Source organism: Cupressus sempervirens, chromosome 2 (assembly GCF_028749045.1).
Source record: "Cupressus sempervirens isolate cs-2001-9-10 chromosome 2, ASM2874904v1, whole genome shotgun sequence".
NCBI classification, from domain to species: domain Eukaryota; kingdom Viridiplantae; phylum Streptophyta; class Pinopsida; order Cupressales; family Cupressaceae; genus Cupressus; species Cupressus sempervirens.
The window spans coordinates 668,363,539-668,387,161 of record NC_143119.1 but is presented as its reverse complement, the minus strand read 5'-3'; positions in this window follow the sequence as shown (position 1 = coordinate 668,387,161).

Below are 23,623 nucleotides of genomic sequence, written 5' to 3'. Positions count from 1 at the left end.
TCTTTAGAGATTGGAATCACTTCATTGAAAGCTTCCAATGACTCTTTGTAGCAGGATCATTTGTGTCTTCTACATTTAATTCATTGCTATCAATTTCTATCAAGCATATCATTTTTGTTTGTAGAATCCCTTAATTTGGATCTAGATGATAGTATTGATTGCATTCATCTTCTCTTTGATGAAGTTGATTATTCTTTAGTTATTGTGAGGGAACCTTCTAACCCTCTTCTTCCTTCTTTACATGGTCATTCTCCACAGATTGATACAAGCTTGAATACATTTGTACAACATTCTGAGGAGACATATTTTCCTTCTGAGCTAAAAAATGTGTTTTTTGATTATGTTCTACATCATTTTCTAAAATATTCTTGCCATTTCAAGATCTATATGAAGACAATGGAGTAGTTTTCCAAGGCATCATACATCTTGAGATTTCTTCCTACATATTCTTTTCAGGATTAGGGAGACTTCATTCATACATTTTTAGCTTTGTTTCTTCCTAAATGGAAAAATATCATTCAAAGATCATGGACCACCTTTTGCACATAGTTTCAAGCATTTATTATTGACCACACATTGTAGAGGAATCTATCTTCTCTTCCATTTTTTCCTTTTTAGAGATATTCTTGGGGTTAAATAAATTGTAGTACAATAGTCTTATTTGTTTATTAAAATTTGTTTTGAGGGGGTGGGGGGGTTAATTCATATTGGGAATAATTTTAACTTGGTGTTCCATCGATGCATGATTTTTAAATCATCATTTTAAAATCTAGTTTTAAGAAAAGCCTTCATTCTAATTACATGTTAACTACAAATTTTTTTATGATATTTTAGATTTTATCTTCATTGCAATTCCCATTTCTAATGGTGGTTAATTGTGTATAAATCTCATGCTTTTTAATAACAAAACAATCAATGAGAAAGATATTATTCATTTAGTAGCTTTGTTTTCTCTGCTTTTTGATTTATAGTTTGGTTTCACTCTTTTAGCAAGATTCTTATTTTATTTTGTAGCTTTAGTTGCAAAATATTACCAAAACATTACCTTTATCTTAGTTTTAAATGAAATAATTATGTGAATATAGTTTTTTTTGGCCTCTATAACAATATACTTTATGTAACAATTACAAATCTATATATTAGTTATACCTATGTTTATAATATCTTTTATTAAATAATAATATTTTATTTAAATTTACACATATTTTAAAAGGATAAATTTAACCTCATCAAAATATAAAGGTAAGTAGAATCTCTTTTTACATAAATATTATAAATCTATAGACATCCAAATATATTTTTAGATGAAAGAGTAGATTTTTGCAAGTAAATATACAAAAATGAATAAAGAAATGGAGTTTAAACATTGTTAAATAATAAGATTTATTTTCTTGTTTATTTAATTATAACTATTAACCAATTTAGATTAGTTTGTTAAGTGACCACACTTGTTTGTTCATGTTACTTATAGAATAAATTTTTGTTGATAGAGAAGAGGATTTCTATGTTTGTTAAAATTTCTCCAAGTCTTTCACCATTTTCCTTTTAACTAAAAGGAATGATTTTACTAAGTCTCCTAAATAATGAAAGATTAAAATTTTTACAACTATACTTTTTTATGTACTTAATTGAGACTTTTTTTTTCTTAGTAATAATGTTTTTCTTTAGTAAATAAGATAGTTAAAATGACTACAATAACGAAAACTTGTGTTAGACTTTATCGAGGGTTTGATCCAAGATTTACATTGTAAAGATTAATGACCCTATTGGTCCAAACTATAGGTTAGTATACTAAGAAGGGAGGGAGTGGGGGGGAAGGGAGGGGGGGGGGGGGGGGAGGGGGGTGGTGATTTAGTATAGTCACTATGTTCAACTTTTTACTTTAGAACACACTCCTCACTTATCTATGGGTTAGTGTAGGATATAATTGAACCAATCAAGGTTAAACAAAAAATACATCACATGAAAATAGAAACACATAACACAATATTTATCTCATGGAAACCTAGCTAGGGTAAAAACCATGACGTGTGATCCGATTCTCAGAAGTTTGCACTCTTCTCAAGTGTGCTTGGTCAAGATCTTATCCAAGTTAAAATATTACAATGACATTGTGAGGTGCCACCATATTAGGGGATTTAGATGAGACTTATTAAGATATTTCTTTATTAGGAGTAGCCAAGTTAAAGAACTTTAGAACATAAGTTAATATGTCACACTTTTAAGGTATTTTTACAAACGACCTGTCAGGGTCTTCCCTTGACATGATTTGTTGTTTCAAAGGTAAGTAAACAAGAGAGAAATGATCTAACATTTTAGCGACTAAACTTAGCTTGGTATAGATTTTTTTTCAATTCCCTTGACTAGTCTAGAACTATGATCTTCCTTATCTTGAATTTGTAACTTTGTTCATGGATCACTTGTGTGCTTCCCTCTCTCTACTTCTACACATCATACTCTTTATGTTGTTCAGGTACACTCTCCTCTTCTCAGTATCATCACTCCTTGAAGATGATATATTTGATCATTTTTCTTCCCTCTATTAGATTCCACCTTATCTCATCTCTTTTAGATCTTTGGCTAATTTAATCTGGGAATTCAAAATTTGAATTCTCACCCTACTCACTAGCTCAATCTCCTATTGGATTAGTGTGCCACTCTTATCAGGTTTGGCATGTTTGTACAAGATTCATAGGTGCCATGTGTTCTTAGTGGCTTGCTTTAGTTGGAAAGAATTAAAATTTGAATTATTTCAACTATTCTTTGATTGTTTTTCCCATCACCATTAAATGCAATGTTGAGTGTACTCTTACCCTCTTCATGACTATATAGTCACAAATTTCTTGCTTCATACTCATCCTACTGAGCTAGTTAAATCAACTCATTTCTATGTTTGTCATTTCTTCCACTTTGCCTCCTTACACTGATGCAGGAGCATCCAGAGGTGTAAGGGCAATCCTGTGTCACCCAAAAAAAATGTACGTAGACTTAGTTTCTATTTCATGTGTTTTCATTTTTGGATACCCATTTGGGTCAAATAAAGTTTTCAACTATCATAGTTCCACTATCAGTGTTCTAGGATAGAGTATTTGAGAACACCTTGGGATATGTGTAAATGTTGAAAAAATAGGAGTATGTAATTGAGCCATCATTTTGGTGAAGTAGAAGGTGTGAATTGGCTGGATGAATGTAAATATAATTTAGAGCATTCCAGAAAAAGAATCAGGTCAAAAGGCCCCACGGTTTGAAAGTTATTGCAGTTTTTTAGTTTTTGGAGACCTCCTAAGAATGCTTCAAAGTCAGGTTAGGGTCATTAAATGACCTCAAAAAGGGCCAAAAAATGGTGGATGAGCAAAGTTGGTCTAGAGGGCTATAAAGAACTTCGAGAGCTTTTAAAAAATGTAAACGGTTCGTCAATCGGAGCTACGGTTCAAAAGTTATGCCTCCCGAAAGTTTGATTACCGTTTTTGGATTCTTCTAAATTTGCACCAACTTCTAACATGGCTTTTGGAGCCTTCTACTTAGTCAGTGGATGCCTACTAGCACTTTCTAGAATGTACTCCTAGTCCTTAACCCTCCAGGGTCTATTTAAGGACATTACTGGCATTGTAAAAGGTAGTTGAGAGTGGAGTTTGAGAGGAGGTACCAAAAGGAGAAATTATCTCCAATTTTGTGCTATTTTAAGCCCTTAGGGCATGTTTTGAAGTCTATTATCTCTATACTAGATGTACTAGCTTATTTTCACAATTAATACAATTTCCCTTTTCTCGTTGTGTCCATTTTGTGCTTGGGTTGTGTCACCATCATACACAAACTTCTTTAGCATACTTTTTCTAAGTAGAACATTTTTTTCATTTCTTATTTTGGGCTATCATAGATCCTCTATTTTGATTACCCTTAAGATTTAGAGTTGCACATTAGTGTGCCTTGTCAGTTTTCCTTTCTACTAGTCACGATTTCTTCTCATGTGTTGCCAAAAATGATAAAAAATTTAATTACTAAGTCTACTAGTTAGTCTTCAAGACACTTAGGCAAAAAATATCCCCCTTTGGCATTGATGGAAATACTTAGTCATGTTATATCTCTTTGGTTCATGTGTTCTTTCCTCTACTTCTTTCATTGTCTCCCCTTGAGATAGTGCATTCTCATGCTTTGATCATATGCATCTCATTTTCTCCCTTTCTCTTCTCAAATTCTCCCCATTTAATAGTAATGACAACAATGACCAAATTTTCTCTCTTTCCTTCATGAATTCCACTGCTATCGAGTAGTCCCTTGTTGTCAACAATCCACTTTTGGTCTACTTCATGTCTTGATCATGAATTGATATTTATCTAACTATACTACTTTAGGCCATATAGGGGTAGGACCCATAAGATTTCTCTCAGATACTCAAAAGAATCCTTTTGAAGAGGCTCGGTAAATATATCATCCAATTTTTCCTTAGTGCACACTTTTGGGAATTTGGCTAAGGTAGAAATTGTATGTTATAATTTATGTTAACATATATTCAATATAAAGAGTGAATACTATGTAGAATGAGTTATGACATTCATACCTAGAAAATTGTCTAAGTATCACCTAGCTTATTTGGTAGAAAAAATAGATTCTTGATCAATGTGGTTTACTAAGGAAACATGGACATGTGAAAATTTGGGTATGAGTACTTCAGAAAGTAAGGATGACATGTTCAAGTCCACATGTCAGTAAAGACAATACATCAAGAGTTATGGATGGTTTACTAGTTATGGTAGTATATAGATAGAACAGAGCATAAAAAAGAATTGGATATTTTGGGTTACAAAATAATTACTTAACTAATTAGGGATGACATCCTAGATATTAACCCTAAGTTAGTGAAAGATAATTATGTATTATGTAAAGTGTGTAAAGCCATGAAGAGTGACTAAGTAGTAATATTGTAATTGTAAAGGTATAAAGGAAAGATTGTGAATGCAAAGTTTTGATGATGCATGTATGTATTATGAGATATTCAAAATCTAATGTTTGATTAGAGGAATGCAAATTTTTTGAGAAGCAAAGATAGTACTAGATATTGAAAATATCAGTAGTAGTCTAAAGAGGTTTTTGTATATATGTCTTTCTATTAAGGAACTACATTATATATTGCATGTTTGGAAAGTGGGCTCATCTTGCATACAATTTGTATTTGTATATAACAATTCCTAATAGGGTTGAGGCTTCTAACAAGGCCTAAGTCCTATAATAAGGGATAAGACACTATAAAAATGTAATAGACTCTTAACAAGGTCAATATCTTTCACAAGATACTTTTGATTAGTGGATCATTTTGTGGGTGCCATCCCCACTAAGGTTTTCCCTTGGCCAGGGTTTCCCTAGTTAAAAAAATATGGTGTTATGAGTTCTCTTATCGCATGGTTATGTTTACTATTCAACATAGTTAGTTTACTTTCATATGCAAGTTATAAGAATGTTAATAATACCTAGTTTTGGGCTAAATTTTATAAAATAATGATTCACCCCCCCTCTCAATAGTTCCTATTTCTAACAATTGGTATCAAAGAATAATTACTTAGAAGATGCTTAAAATCTTGAGTATGGTCCCTTTGGATATGGAATAGTCATAGAAGAACCTAGAATAATCTCTTTAGCAGATTGATATTCTCACTGAAGAAAGAGATGCTTTGTGAGAAAGATACGAGGATGCAAAAAACTAAATTGGAAAGTTGAAAAACAAGATTGATCATCTCAAGTCCAAGAAAGAGCCTAAGGATCAAATCAAGGACAGTGATGAAGTTTTAAGGTTGAAGAAAGAAAATAAGATCTTGAAGCATGAACAAAAAATTAATGAAACAAAATTAAGCCTAAAGAAAGGTGATAGAAAAGTTGAGTTAGATCTGAAATCTAAGAATGCAGATCTAAGATCCAACCTTACAAAAGTTACATCTAAACTTGAATCCACCAAGTTGTAGTATGTAGAACTTGAGAAATATAATACTATTGTGAAAGGAGAGCTAACTCAGACTAAGAAACAACTTGAGATATTATATTCTAGCAGTGAAAATATTGATGAAAAAATGTCTTTTCAGAGACCATATGATAAGACCAGTCTTGGATATTTCATTGGAGAGAAGTCAACTAAGAAATATGAAGCTAGAAAGAAACTAGATAATGTGAAATTCATAAGTCTATGCAAGACAAGGAAGATCTGAACATAATTTTTAAATCAATCCGTTGATGCACCTAAAGATATTGATCAAGTTAATTAACCTAAACAAGTTGATGAACCTAAGAAATCTGAGCAAATTGAATCACCTAAGGATGTAAGATATGAATTCAAGGGTAAATGTTATGCATGTAATGAAGTTGGTCATATGAAAATAAACTGTAGAGGCAATTCATTCAAACCAATTACTAATTTGTATTATTATAGTTGTCATGGCTTTGGTCATAGATTAGTTAATTATAAGAAACCTAAATTTGATAACTATAGTAGAAATAGTAGAATTTTTAGAGGTACTAACCCTTTAGGAAGAAAATAATTGTTTCTGGTTACCAGGAAACTTCACTTCTTCTATGCACTCACATGCAATCTTCAAATCATGCAAGAGTTAAAGGAGAGATTTGGAGAAAATTTAAGGTGAATTTTTAGCAAGCCTTATTTTTGTGAAATCAAGGTATTTATTGCTTCTACAATCATAATTTGAGGTTTTAATTTGAACAAATGGTGAATCCTACTATATGTGATATGAGTGATAGGCCTAGGTACAAGTTTAAGAACCATCCATATATTTCTATGGTGGATGATCCCCTGGGAGAATTTTCACAAGTAATTCATAATGTATTACATGTCAAGGATGTTAGAGCATGCATTCATTGAAAATTTGAAAGCATTGGTGATAGTGATATCCACAAGACCTAGATTTAGTTTGCAATAGTGACTTGTCACTAAAGAAAGTTTTTGGGAACTTGAATGAGTTAAATATTGTCAAGCATACATTTTATACCTACTTTGATGACCATGAATGGACCAAAATTCATGAATGCATGGTTTGGGTAGGAGATATCCCTATCATGATTGATAATGAGATGATTCACAAACTCACTGGTCTTAGCAATGAGGGTTGTAATCCTATTATTGAGAAGAATGTGAATAATTTAGTGGAAAAAATTTAAAAACCAAGTCTCATGGTAGGAACATGAGAATTGATCTAGTAACTAAAATTGATGTAAGAGTTATTAGTAAGATTATTGGGTATAAAATAAATTACAGTTCTAGAGTAAATTCTATGCCTTGTGGATTTATCCATGAAACTTATCTTATGATAGTCAAGAAGAAGAAAGTAAACATGTGTGAAATTGTAAAACAATAATTTCTAGATAACTTTCAAATATTGAATAAAATAAAGAATGTTGTATTCATATTTGAGTTTTTAATGCCACATGTGTTCTTTCAAGTAGTTAGAAGTTTCCCTACTTTGCATGATCGGGAATGGGATAGTGATAAATGCATAATGAGTATGATAACCAAGTATTATAGAAAGAAATATGAGGAGAGGATTACTGGTGATATAAAAAGGATGATGAAGAGTTCCAGTTAGCTATGATACAAAGATTTAGAATTCTGCCCACTTTAGTTGAAAAGTACAAAAAAAATTTCCTTCATGGTAGAGACCAATGTTACTTGTAGGGAAGTAGTGGAACCTAGAGTCAAATTGATTGACTCCATGGGTTATGAGATGATGAATAATTGATTGAAGATTTTATGAAGATGGTTCTAGAATTTGATAGAGATTAGGAATGTCCTAGATGGAGCACTTGTGAAGAAAAGGTTAAGGAAGTTCATAGTGAATTTCATAGCAAAGATATCAAGAAGAAAGTTGAGAAGAAAATTGATGTAATGTTGAAGGAATTAGGAATAACAAGGGTAGAATATAAAGAGGGAGTGGGAATAACTATGGAAATGAAGGGTAGTGGTTAGACGAAAGTATTGATGGCTAAACCCCTAGCAGTTGAAGTTGAGACTTCACAAGGAATTACACTAGTAGGACAAACATTGAATGCATTGTATGCTATAGTATCCCAAGTACAACCTACTATTGTACAACTAGTAGATTAAGACAAATATCAAGAGGACATTAGTATAACAAAGGTCTAGATAGTGACCCCTCTTAGAACTAGGAGGTCAACAAGGTTGATAGAAGTAAAGAAAGAACAAGTTGAACCACATCCCAATAAGAGAACAAAGCAAGTACCTAGTGGACCAGGTAATAGAAGAAAAACATTGTAAATAGTTGAATCAGATGAGGCTGAAGAAGAGGCTAAAGAAAAATTAGTAGAGAAAGTAGAAACAAAGGTAAAGAAAGTCTCTGGTAAGAAATTTTGCAAGCCAAAGGTTGAGAATTTAAATGTTCAAACTATTAACAACAATAATTTTGTAGAGTTGAATAAATACTATGATTTGTACAATAATATAGATATGCTATACTTCTTGAATGTAGCAGTTAGAGATATGATATTGACAAATAAGAAATTTGAAGATATACAAAAGGATATACCACAAGACTTGTACAATAGGTTAGTTAATAGGAGAAGAAGAGTTACTAATGAAGATAGAGGAATTAGATAAAATCATATAAGAAAAATTTATGAAATAAATAGTAATCATTACATGGAGTAAATAATGAAGGGTATTGAGCCCTTGCTCAGGAACAAGAAGAGATAAATTCTTTTGATGGGTGGTAATTATGAAGAAGTTAACAAGAAGAGAGATAAAGCTATTATTAAATTTCATGATTTCTACACATAGTGTTGTGTAGAAAAGAAAAGTTTTAGGGGGAGTAATCCTATGGAAGGAAAAAAGAAGATACCAACTAAGTCTACAATAGCAACACAGAAGTCTAAGAAGACTTTACCAATAGTTACATTAGTAGCAAAAGTAGTAAAAGATACATTAATGATAGAATCTACTCTGTGAGTGATCATTTGTATTGATACCATGCAAGTGGATAATACAAAGATAACCTTATATGATGAAGAATATCCTTTCAAGGATTATGGATCAACCATTTTTGAAATTTTTTTTAACTACACTAGCTCTGAGAATGAGGAAGACAAAGATGAGGAGAAAAAGAAAGAAGAAAAGAACAAAAAGAGGAAGGAATAAGAAAAGAGGAAAAATGAAGAAGAAAACAAAACAAAACAAAAAGAGAGGAAGAGGAAAGTTGAAGAGGAGAAGAAAGAAGTAGAAGAAAGGAAGCTAGAAGATGAAAAGAAAAAGAAATTGGAGGAAGAGTAGAAAAAGACCTGAAAGAAGAAGAAGAAAATAAGGAAAGAGAAGAAGAGATGAAGAAGGAGGAAGAAAGAAAGAAGAAACAAGAAGAAGAAATGAAAAGAAAAGAGGAAGAAGATAAGAAGAGAAAAGAGGAAGAATAGAAGAAGAAAACAAGAAAGAAGAGAATAAGAAAAAGAAGGAAGAGAAGATGAAGGTGAGTGCACCTAGTTCTTCTAGGAAACCCCCTACATTGACAACACTTACAGGATCTAATGATGATGACCAAACTAAAGTGATCTCATCACTTGAAAAATAATTGAAAATAATAGAAAAGTGAATACTTTGCAGAACACACTGATAGATTGTAGAACACTATATCAATAAAGATGATCGAACTAGATCTAGAGGATAGAGAAAAACCTATTGTTTAAGCTGTTGATGCTGATTTTACATTACTATATGATATAGTAGTAGTAAAGGCACAAAATTTGCATGATGTAGATATATTTAGAAATTCTTGTGAAAACATCAAGGATGATCTAAAGAAACTTTATGAAAAGATTAAGGAGCTAAGACATTTTTTGACAGAAGGTAAGGCAGTCTATGGAAAGTGTGTGCATGTTCATACACAAATTAGGTATATCATTGATGGGTTGAACAACAAAATTAAAGAATTGGAAGCACTGATGAATGAAGTGCAACATCCCTTAGTCAAGATCACAGATATTGAGAATAGAGTCAACAAAATAAATGAAGAAATCATAATGTTAGAATTACAGAGGGAAATGAAGCTAAAGAGATTTTTTTGTTAAGGGAGCACCTTGCATTGAAAATTGATCCAATATAGAGACAGTTGGAAGAATTCTTGGAAGTAAAGACATCTTATGATAAGTTTTCCTACATAGGCTTAGATGTAGTAGAGATAGCATCATATTCTCTATGCACAGTTTTGAGTGTAGTTGATATAGTGAAAGACAAGTGGGACATGGAGTTCACCATGTTGAAATAGAACTTTGGTGATTACATCCCACAAATATTCTACTAGTACCAACCATGAAGTTAACACAATTTGGACCTATAAATAAAATTTCACACATTTTTCATTGATGTCAAAGGGGTATAGAAGGATAAGAAAAATTGTAGATAAGGACAGCTGGGAGAGAAGGATAACTGTATAGATGGATATTTGTAAAAGGGTAAGAAAAATATATTTATATACATATGTATGAAAGTGAGAATAGTTAAAGAGAGATTTATATAAGTTAATTATGAGATATAAGGAAAGATGGTTAAAATGTAATGATCCACAATTTTGAAATATTTTTAAGGCCAAGTTTTGTAAAGTTTTGAAGTTGTAAGGTTTTGGGACTTAGCCAATTTTCCCATATGTTACCATCAATGCCAAAGGGAGAGATTTTTGAAAATTTGGATAAGGTAGACATTATATGTTGTCATTTATGGAAACATATCTTCAGTATGAAGAGGGAAGACTATGAAGAATGAGTTCTAGCATTCATACTTAGAAAATTGTCTAAGTATCACCTAGCTTATCTAGAAGAATAGATAGAGTTTTGATTAGGGCAATTTATTGAGAAAATATGCATAGGTGCAAAGTTGGGTAAAAATAAACGAGACAAGAAGTATGACATGTTCATTAAGTTTTTAGGTTAGTACGAACAATACACCAGGAGTTATGGATAGTTTACTAGTTACAACAATATATAGGGAGAACAAAGCATAAAAGAGAAATGGATATTTTGGGTTAAGGATTTTTTTACGAAGTAATTACTTAACTAATTGGGGATGAAATACTAGATATTAATGCTAAGTTAGAAAAATAAAATTATGTATTTTGTAAAGTGTGTAAAGCCATGAAGGGCATCTGAGCAATAATATTGTAACTATAAAGATATAAATGAAAGATTGCGAATGGAAATTTTTGATGATGCATGTATGTATTATGTGATATGGAAAATCTGATGTTTATCAGAAAAGGAAGTATAAGATATTGAAGATATAGCCAATAGTGTAAAGAGGTTTTTGTATCTATCTCTTTGCATTAAGGAAATACATTGTATATTGCATATTTGGGTAGTGGCCTCATCTTGTATACATTTTGTATTTGTTTATTACAACTCCTAATAGGGTTGAGGCTTCTAACAAGGCCTAAGTCCTCTAACAAGGACTAAGATACTATACATATGTAATAGACTCGTAATAGGGTCAATATCTTTCACAAGATACTTTTGATTAGTGGATGATTTTGTGGGTACCATCTCCACCGAGGTTTTCCCTTGGCTAGGGTTTCCCTATTTAAAATAATATGATGTTATGAGTTCTCTTATTGCATGATTATGTTTATTGTTCAACATAGTTAGTTTACTTTCATATGCAAGTTATGAGATTGTTAATAATATCTAGTTTTGGGCTAAAGTTTGTAAAATACTGATTCCCCCTCACTGTCCCCCCCTCTTAGCATTTCCTATTTCTAATAGGTACATACTCCAAATTGACCTCTTTTTCTTACACTTTTTTTCTTAGAAAATGGTATTTGATGGATATGTGCTTAGTCTTCATGTGCATAACTAGATTTTTGGATATATTGATTGTACTAGTGTTATCGCAACCGATAAATACTGGTTCCTCCATTTTCTACTATATTCCTTCAAGAATTTGTTTGATTAAAAAAAAATTAGTTAAATTAATTTCTGTAGAAAAATATTCTACTTCACCAATTGATTGCAACATGCAGTTCTACTTCTTGTTGGTCCAGGCAACTAGTCTTCCTCCAAGAAAGAATGCACCACCAATTGTGCTCTTTTTGTCATTTGTAATTTACATCTAATCAACATTAGCAAAAGAAATAAGCTCAAAATTACCTTTTAAAGTTTACCACATACCATATTCTTCAGTACCCTTTTGATACTTGAAGACCCTTTTCACAACTACCATGTGTGATTCCTTTGGGTTGGTCGAGAATCTAGCCATTAACCCAACTGCTTGTGCTATATCTAGTCTATTGTGCACTGTATTTTTTAATTTACCAATCATGGACCAGTAAAGTATCTTGTTTACTTATAGTCTTCCATATTCTTTTGATATCTTACAACCAGTTTCCATAGAAATACGTATTTCTCTCGCATCCTCCATACCAAATGTTTTCAGTATTTCTCTTACATACTTAGTATGCCCTATGAAGATTCCTCCATTTAATTGGGACACCTAAAGTCCAATGAAGAATTTTATTTATCCAATCATGAGCACTTAAAATTACTTCTTCATGTCCTCTACAAAATCAACACTCAACTTATCATCTCCTCCAAAGATGATATCAACTACATAGATTTTGGCAATCAACAAGTTAGTTTTTGTTTCTTGCTTCATGTATAGATTGCAATTATCACTGGTCCTTGTGAATGTAATCTTTATCAAGTATGAGTTTAGCCTCTCATACCATGCTTTTGGTGCCATTTTTATTCCATTTAATGATTTTCTCCATCTACACACTTGATTCTTTCCTTGTTCATATTTGAATCCCTCATTTTTTTTAGTGTAGACTTCCTCCTCTAGAACTCCATTCAAGAATGCATACTTCACATCCATCTGATATTACTTGAAGTTCTTGTGTGTTGTAAATTCTAAGAGTATCATGAACCCTTCTAGTCTAGTGACTGGTGTAAAGGTTTCTCTATAGTCTATACTTTCTTCTTGTGCATATCCCTTGAAAACAAGTCTATACTATTTTCTAACCACTTCTCCATCTTCATTCATTTTGTTTCAAAACACCTACTTTGTGCCAATGAAATTCTTATCATTTGGTTTGGTGACTAAGGTCCATGTGTCACTTTTTACTATTAGGTCAATTTCTTCTTCCATGGCCTATCTTCAATCTTCATCCTTTGAGGCCTCCATTTAGCCTTGGGTTCTATGTATAAGGGTAGACACACTATTTATCTCACCTTTCTCTTGGTTATTGATCCAATATATTTATCCCTAGTGATCTAGAGTATTGAGTGGTGTCTTCTCACATACTTGGCTTCCATTGGTTCTCCCTTAGGTGCTTCTTCTCTCTTCTCTTTAGGATTGGCTTCATCTACTTGAGTTAGTATAACTTATTGTATAGGTATACCTCAAATGGTACTCTCTCCACTGTATCAGTTAGTAGAATAAACTCAATTTTTTTGTATTCTTATGGTTCCTTTCTACCATCTTCTTTGTTCTTCTCTAAGAACCCCTCTACCTTTACATTGGAAGATTACACAATTTTGATCATTTGAAGATTTAGACATTCATAAGCTCTTCTCTTGGTAGAGTATCCAAAAAAGATACCTTCATCACTTTTAGGTTCAAACTTCCTTTGGTATTCATCTCTCTTGATATAACACTTTCTTTCAAATACCTTAAAGTAAGTAACAGATAGTGTGTGACCAAACCATATTTTAGATGGGATTCTCTTCGTTCCCTTCTTTACTTTATCTTGTTTGAGGTGTACACTATTGTGCTTACAATTTCTTTCTTGTAGTTCTATGGAACATTATTTTGAAATATTAAAGTTCTCACATAGTGTATGATATTTCTATTTCTTCTTTTAGAAACACCATTCTACTAAGGTTTCCTAGGAGCATACATTTTCCTTTTAATTTTGTGCTCCTCATAGTAGCTTTCATATTCTTGTAAGGTGAACTCTCCTCCCCAATTTGATCTCAAGCACTTCAATGCACTATTGGTCTCTCTTTCCACCTTTTCCTTATACACTTTGAAAATGTGAAAGGATTTTGACTTTTCTTTCAAATAAAATATCCACATTATTCTAGAAAAATCATCAATCAAAAACATAAAGTATTTGTCACCAGATACACTCTTTGTCCTCATAGCACCATAGAAGTTAGTATGAACTAGATCTAATACATGCTCTAATGTAAGTGATTTTCTAGAGAAACTTGAACTTGCCAACTTTCCTAGTTGACAATACTTGCATATAACATTGTCAGGTTTAGTAATAGGGTTTAAAAACCTCACACAATTCTTCCTTCATACTTTGACAATGCTTTAAAAATTTACATGACACAACCTCCTATGTAATAACTAGCCATTATCATTTCTAGCTATCATATAAGTATTATAAAAAATATTGAGGTAGAAAAGGTTACATCTACTTTGTTCTCCTAAAGCCAACAACTTTCTTGTCTTGTTAAATATTTTGTAAGAGCCTTTGTTGAACTTGAATTTGTAGCATTTTTCCATTAGTTAAGATACACTTAATAGGTTATATTTAACCCTTCCACTAGGTATACATCTTCACAAGTGATGGACTCATTCAAGGCTATAACACCCTTACCTATCACTATGCATGGCAAGTTGTTTTTGAACTTCACCATTCCTCCATCATAGCCCTTGAAATCATGGAACTTCCTCCTATAACTTTCCATGTGGTGTGAGCAACCACTATCTATTATTTAATTCTTGTGGATACTATTACTTGTAATTAGGTATCTCTCTACCCTTTCTTCTATGATGGAGACAAAGGATGCCTCATCCTTCTCATCTTCCTTGTCACTAGTTGACTCTTCATCAATGACACATTATTTAGTAATGTAGCACCACTCTATCTCTTTTTATTTTGACCACTTCTTGTTGGTACCCTTCTAGTTTTTATTTTCTCTCTAGTTTCTAGTCTCCTTTTTGATAGGCTCTGGACATCCAACATGATAATGTCCTTTTTATAGTTAAAGAATTTGAAAGGAAGTTTACCCTTGTAATTTTATTTTCCTCTTTCCATTATTTTGTGAATAGATCTAATGTAGGAGAATCTTGGGTTTCCATGTTATCCTACTCATCTTTGTTCATTCTACATATTAGAGCCAAGTGCCAGTGGTTTTCAATTTTTCTATTACTGTCAAGTTGTTCAGTGGAGGTTGAGTTACTATAGCTCTAGTGGATGTTGAGTTACTATAGCTCTAGTGGATGCTAAGCTACTATAGCTCTAGTGGATTCCAAGTTATTATAGCTCTAGTGGATATCGAGTTGCTATAGCTCTAGTGGATATTGAGTTACTATATCTCCTAATGGATGCCAAGTTATTGTAGCAATCTAGTGTTGATCGAGTGTTCATTCATGTGCTGAGTGAACTTGTTGGTGTTGGATGTTCTTGTTGGTGCCAAGTGTTCCTATGTGTGTTGAGCAATGTTGAGTGTCAGCATTTTTATTTGTCCTTATTTGACCAAGTTGTTTGTGTCTAGTTCCAATTTGGCTTGACCTTGCATGTATTTAATTTTGGTATTGGTAGTTAACATTTGATGTGAGCTGAATTGTGGTTGTGCTTACATTTAATGTAAGGTTTAATTTTGTGATAGGCTAACCTATGGCCACACATGTATTTAAGGGAGTCTAGGATTGAGTTTAATGGAATGAAGAGGATTTTTGAAAGTTGGAAGAATATGTGTCTAGAAATCTAAATTTGAAGCTGGATCATGGATCTTGAATGTATTTTGTATTTGGCCGTAACCCAGAAGGCCTTACAACTCGACATGTATGCTGATTATTTGATGAATCAATAAAAGTGTTTGTTCTTCTTCCATCTTTGATTTTTGTTATTTGTGCTATGTTTCCATTATGTTGACTCTTTCAAGGTGATTTGGATAGCTAGGTATGCCTTTGGTCTTATTTCTTCATCCCTCCTTGTGTTAGGTGGTATTAAAGTAGAGGTTCATCCTTAAGAAGTTTTGATCATGTAGAACCCTAAGTGAATTTGGTTGTAGGGTTGAAAATTTTCAGATTTGACCTATAGCTTGCAGAGGGTTGTGATCTTGCAGGAACATGATTTGTAAAGATGGTTTGAGGTAGAGGAAATGTTGATAATGCAATATTAGATAAATTGAGATAAATTGCAGCCAGATTAGATGATGTGGAGATAACTTAGAGGAGAGGATCACATCTTGATGATTTAAGTGATGATGAAGAAGTAGCATCAAACCCTAATCTAAAACTTGAAGAAGACCAAGATGAAGCAAGGTTGTTGAGAGTGTTGTCTTGTGAAAATTCAAATCCTATTGTAGAAGTTGTTCCTTATGATGTAAAATTGGATACCAATGTTACATTGGATTGGATATTTGATATGGAGAAGTTCTTTGAGTATGAAAACACTCATGATAATAGGATGGTGAAAATTGTAGTTACTAGGTTGAAGGGTCATACCTCACTATGGTGGGAGCATTTGCAAACTGATAGACAAAGGAGAGGAAAGGAGAAGATTAGAACTTGGGTGAAAATGCTGAACAAGGTAAATACCAAATTCCTTTTTTTTGATTACCAAGTTAGCTTGTTGAGAAAGATGCAAAATTTGAGACAAAGAGATATGATTGTGAAGGAGTATACTAAGGAATTCTATAGGTTGGACATTAGATCTGGACATGTGGATGATGATATTGAGAAAATTGAAAGGTATCTAAATGGATTGAGATTTGGAATTCAATATGAAATAAATTTTGTGAAATTGGAAAGTGTGGAAGAAGCATACCAATATGCCTTTAAAGTTGAGGATATCTTGACAAAACATGAACAAAGGCAAAGAGGTAGAGGTGGTAGATTCTAGAGAGGCAAAGGTAGATCTTATGGTAAAGGTGGAAGATCTGATAATTCTATACAAGATAAGGGAAAATATGAATAGAAGAATGATGACAAAGGAAAGACCAAATGGAAAGGTGGTAATTCTTTCTAAGGATTTACTAATTCTTACTGAGGAAGAAGTAATTCTTATTATAGAGGTGGTTTTCATGGTAATTGTTTTAGATGTGTTAAAGAGGGACATATATCTTTTGAATGTAGATCATTTGAAAGTGGGAAAGGTAACATACATGTTGTGATTCAAGGAGATGCCAAGGATTCATCAAGTGGACCTAAGGTTGGAAAAAAATTGATGGTGAGAAGAACCTTATGTAATAAGGGAAGTGACGAGGAACCTATTTTAAGGAGAAGTCTTTGCAAGACCAGATGTAAGATGGTTGGAAAATGTTGCAAGGTAATCATTGATAGTGGAGCTTCTACAAATTTGGCATCTAAAGAGCTGGTTACAAAGTTGTAGTTGTAGAGGCTGAAGCTTCCTTAACCCTATCATGTTTCATGGATGAAGGATGAGTATAAGATATTGGTAAGTGAGCAATGTGTTGTGAAGTTCAAAATTGGACATTATTTTGATGAAGTCTTGTATGATATTATGCCTATGGATTTTTGTCATATTTTGTTGGGTAGACCTTGGTAATATGATAGATATGTTGTAGATGATGGAAGATTGAATCAATATACTCTTTGGGTGAATGGGAGAAAGCAAATATTGTTACCTTTGATTGAAAGTTCATATGAGATTAATTATACTACTATTAAAATTTTTATGGTTAATGGAAAATAATTTGAAAAAGAAATGAATAAGATCCAAGTTTGTTTTACTATAATTCCTAGAAGATTGAGTTGTACTAGTAGCAACCAAGTGACAAAAAATAGTGGTGATTGAGCAACATAAACTGATAGAAGCTAAGTACCAGCAAAAAATGAAAATTTGCTGAATGAATACAAGGATATTGTTGTAGAAGATATTTTTGATGGTTTATCACTAGTAAGAAGTATAAGTCATTGTATGGAACTGATTCCTAGAGCTAGTTTTTTGAACAAAGCACCATATATATTGACACGTATAGAGAATGAAGAACTTCATAGACAAGTGCATGAATTATTGTAGAAAGGTTTGATTAGAGAAAGTTTGAATCCATGTGTTGTACTTACTATATTAGCACCTAAAAATAATGGAGAATGTAGAATATGTACTGATTTTAGAGCTTTTAACAAGATCATAGTGAAATATAGGTTTCCTATGTTGAGGATGGATGACATAATGGATTTTTTAAGTAGAGAAAAGTATTTTACCAAGATTGTTTTGAAGAGTGGCTATCATCAGATCAAAATTAGAGAAGGTGATGAATGGAAGATTGATTTCAAGACAAAAGATGGTTTGTATGAATCGTTGGTTATGCCTTTTGGTTTGACTAATGCAGGTCTAGTACTTTCATGAGGTTGATGAATGGAGTTCTGATTTTTTTTTGGGTAAGTTTGAGATTATTTATTTGGATGACATTCTAATATTTAGTAAGACTAAGGAAGAACATCTTGAAAATGTTATACAAGTATTGCAAAGATTGAAGGAGGAGAAGTTGGCAATTAACTTGAAGAAGTATTCTTTTGTTTAAGAGGAGATTGTGTATTTGGGATTTGTGATTTTAGCTAATGGTTTAAAGATGGACCCTAAGAAGGTAAAAGAAATCTTAGAATGGCCTACACCAAAGAATGTGGGTGAGGTAAGATCGTTTCATGGTTTGGCTAGTTTTCATAGAAAGTTTATAAGGAATTTTAGTTTTGTTTGTAATGCTATGACTGAGACAATGAGAGGAGATAAAAATGAATTTATGTGGACACATGGAGATGATAAGAATTTTGATACTTTGAAATAAAAGGTTCTTAAGTTACCTATATTGGCTTTGCCTAATTTCAATAAGGTATTTCAAGTTGAATGTGATGCAAGTGGTAGTGCAATAGGAGTTGTATTAAGTCAAGAAGGTAAATCTTTTCTTTCTTTAGTGAAAAGTTGAATGATGCTAAAAGGAAGTATTGTGTGTATGATCAAGAGTTTTATGGTTTTGTTCAAGCATTGAAGAAGTGGAGACATTATTTGATTCTTAAAGAATTTGTGTTATATACTGATCATAAAGCTTTACAATACTTGGGAAGCCAACATAAATTGAACCAAAGATATATGAAGTGGGTTAAGTACATGCAAAGTTTCACATTTGTTATTAAGCATAAGAGTGGAGTTACTAATAGAGTTGTTGATGCATTGAGTAGAAGATGTTCTTTACTGACTAAGATGAAGGTTGAATTTCATTGTTTTGATGACATGAAAGAGTTGTATGATACTAACCTTGATTTTTTTGAGGCATGGAGAGAGTGTAGAGCACCAAATCTAATAGATCACATAAGTGTGTATGATGAGTATTTTGTTCAAGAAGGTATGTTGTTCAAAGGTATTTAGTTGTGTATTCCTAGAAGTTCTATGAGGTTGAATTTGATTAAGGAGAAGCATAGTGGTGCATTGGATGGACATTTTAGAATTGATAAGACATTGAGTTTTCTAAAGGATAAGCATTATTGGTGACAAATGTATAAGGATGTTCAAAAGTTTGTGAAGAGTTGTGGAGTTTTTCAAGTTGAAAAAGGAGTAAGTCAAAATAATGGTTTGTATACACCTATTGTTGTTCCTGAGAAACCTTGGAGTGACATTAGTATGAATTTTGTTCTTGGATTACCTAAGACAGTGAAGGGGTATGATTCTATATTTTTTGTGGTTGAAATTTTTTCTAAAATGACTCATTTCATACCATGTAAGAAGACATTAGATGCTGAAGATGTTGCTGAACTTTTCTTTTAAGAGATTGTGAGATTTCATGGATTACCAAAAAGTATTATTTCTGATAGAGACAATAAGTTTGTTGGTTTATTTTAGAATATTTTGTGGAAGAAGATGGATACAAAGTTGAAGTTTAGTTTTACATTCCATCCATAGATAGGTGGATGGATACATCTTGTGAATAGAAGCTTGGGTAATTTGCTAAGATGCTTAGTTGGAGATAAGCTAGGAAATTGGGAAGTAGTGTTGGCACAAGCTAAGTTTGCATATAATAATTTTGTGAATAGGAGTACATGGAAAACACCTTTTGAGATTGTTACTAGAATGCAACCTATTGGTATATCAGATTTGAGAGATGTTGTTGGTGAAGAAAATATAAGCACTTCGAGGGAAGACTTTGCTGATTTTATGGAGTCTTTGCATAAGGAAGTGAAGTTGAGATTAGAACAAAGTAATAAGAAGTATAAAGAGAATGCTGATAAGTCTAGAAGACATCATGATTTTGATGTTGGTGATAAGGTGATGGTCCATTTGAAGAAAGGAAGATTTATTGTTGGAACATACAATAAGATAAAGATGGAGAAGTTTGGACCTATTAAGATCTTCAAGAAGTTTGACAGTGGTAATGCTTATGAAGTTGAGTTACTTGATGACATGGATATATCTCCTATATTCAATGTTGCTAACTTGTATAAGTATCATGAGTCAGATGATGTAGTTGTTGTATCAGAAGATTACCCTAAGAACCAAATTCAAGAAGTTGAATAGATATTGGATCAGAGAGTTGGCAAGAGCACAAGAGGTAAAGAATACTATGAATACATGGAGAAGTGGAATAACAGACCTATTAAAGATGCTTCATGGATTTCTTAATTTGAGTTGGATTAAGCTTGGCATCTTGATGATTCAGGAGAATCATTTCTTTCAACCCTAGTTGTCTGACGCATGAGCATCTTGGGTTGCCTTGTTATCCTACTCATCTTTCTTCATTCTACATGTTAGAGCTAACTTCCACTAGTTTCCAAATTTTCTTTTGCTACTAAGCTATTTAGTGGAGGCCGAGTTACTGTAGCTCTAGTGGATGCTGAGTTACTATAGCTCTAGTGGATGCTATTACTATAGCTCTTAATGGATGCCGAGTTACTATAGCAATTTACTGTTGACTGAGTGTTCCTTCATGTGCCGAGTGAACCTATTGGTGCTAAGTGTTCCTGTATGTAATGAGAAATGCCAAGTGTTAGTACTTTTCTTGGTCATTTTTTGCCCAAGCTATCTATTTCTAATTCTTGTTTAGGCTGACCTTGTGCGTATTTAATTTTAGTATTGGTACTTAATATTTGATGTGAGGCAACTTGTGGCTATGCATGCATTTAATGTAAGGTTTAATTTTGTGATAGGATGACCTATGGCAACACATGTATTTAAGGGGGTCTAGGATTGAGTTTTAGGGAATAGAGAGGATTTTTGAATGTTGGAAGCATGTGTCTGGAAATTCAAATTTGAAGTTGGATCATGCATCTTGAATGTATTTTGTATCTAGCCATAACCTAGAAGTCCTTATAGCTTGGTATGTATGCTAATTATTTGATGAATCAATAAAAGTGTTTTCTCTTCTTCCTCCTTTAGTTGTTGTTCTTTGTGTTGTATTTTTTCTATGTTGACTCTTGCAAGATGGTTTGGTTAGTTGGGTATTCTTTTGGCCCTAGTTCTTCATCCCTCCTTGCATCAAGAGCCTTCAACTCTACTTGTTCAAATTCTTCAGCATATAGGTTCTCCATCTCCTTCCTATGTCTAGACATACATGGTCCTCCTCTCTCCTATAGTATTGCAATTGGTGCAACTGAGGCTTTGAATGTAGTTTCAACCCTTGGTGGTTGACTATTGTTGAAGTTTTAAGTTCAAACATGATGAACTTTTCTATCAAGACATCAAGTGATGCCTCCATCTTCTCTAATATTCTCAAATCTTGAATGACTGCCACCCTTATGACATACTTGGGGAATAGGGTTCTCACCATCTTTCTTGTGCACTCCTCTTTTGATATCACTCCAACACATGTTCTGATGGCTAGCATCACATATTAGAATAATTAGAATAAATGAGAGGTGGGGTGGGGGAAATCAGCTATCCTCAAGTCCAAATGCACCAATTAAAGTTTTAAAAAGTTTTAAAACTTAATAAAACTCATAAATCCACTAGACTAATATAGAAATTCATCAGTAATCCAACTTATTAATGTCATCACTTAGCTCTTTGTTTAGTATATATCAAATAATAGAAACATATAACAATAAATAATATGAAACATGAAAACAACATTCACACAAGTATGACACCAGGATTTAACATGGAAAAATAATTTTGGAAAAACCACCAAGTAACATGCTACCACTTTTCACTCTTCTAAAGTGATCTCAGTTAAGAGCTAAGCGTGTTAAAGGTTACAAAACACACTGTTAGGTGTGAATTTGTCAAAGGATTTAATTACCCTATTAGGAGTGGCCTTGTTAGAGATCTTTAAAACATCCATTAGAATGTCACCTTGATTAAAAGATTTAGTATATGATTGTTAGGTCAACCTTGATTGAAGGATTTTACTTCCACAATGGTTAGAAAGTAACAAATAGCTTTATTTGATAAAATACAACTCACATTACAAGTTCAAATTTGCATTCAACTCATTCCTAGTTTCTTGATTTCTTTTCATCACATTCTCCATCTCTGATCGACTTGGTAACTCTTCAAGCAATCTACCTATATCAACTTCTTACTTTCACTTTGTAACTCTACTCTTAACTTGTTCGATACAAATTTACAAATTCTCTAGCCAACACCAACCATAAAATATCTCTTATGCCTCCTTAAATAGATCTCTTAAACATAATTGTAGATCTTAGGATTTGATAAGATTCAATAAATCTAATAATTATTTTTTCCTTTTACTTATTTCTTGAAACTTCTAGAAACTTCTCATTAAATATTTTCTTTGGATCACTTAACAAATTCAATTCATGCATTAAATATGCTAGCTCACAAATCCTTATATTTTACATGGTTTCACTCATCCATAAATTCAATTGTGTTGTCCTCAGATCTTGATTCTTTAATAAACTATTAAAATGGTGACACTTGGTCATCACTATGTTCTTCATCTCAATCGTCACTAAGTAGCACAATCACTACTAATCTATCTCCATGGCTTACACTAGCTCACTTGATTATCACTATGCTTGGTCATTACTTCAATTTACTTTCATCTTTCTTGGTAATGTTTAGCTTCTTCATTGACTTAATAACATATCGCTCAGTCAAACTTGTATTCTACTCAACTTCTTGACTTTTATCAATCATCTTTTCTACACTTTAACTCATCTTTCTTCTTCACTTAAAAAAATGGTCAAACAACACATTGTCTTGTCAAATACTATCTCATCAAGTGCCCATTGTAGTTCCATCGTACTTACTCCTCTTTTGATGGGGACACAACCCAAGCACATAATGGACACAACATGAAAAGGGAAATTGTATTAACTGTGAAAATAAGCTAGTACATTCAATACAGAAAAAATAGACTTCAAAACATGCCCTAAGGGCTTACAATAGCACAAAACTAGAGATAGTTTCTCCTTTTGGTACCTCCTCTCAATTTCCACTCTGAACTACCTTTTACAATGCCAAAAATGTCCTTAAATAGACCCTGAAGGGTTAAGGACTAGGAGTACATTCTAGAAAGTGCTAGTAGGAATCCACCGACCAAGTAGAAGGCTCCAAAAGCCACATTAGAAGTTGGTGCAAATCTAGAAGAATCCAAAAAGGGTAACCAAACTTCCGGGAGGCATAACTTTTGAACTGTAGCTCCGATTGATGAACCATTTACATTTTCGAAAAGCTCTCAAAGTGCTCTATAGCCCTATGGA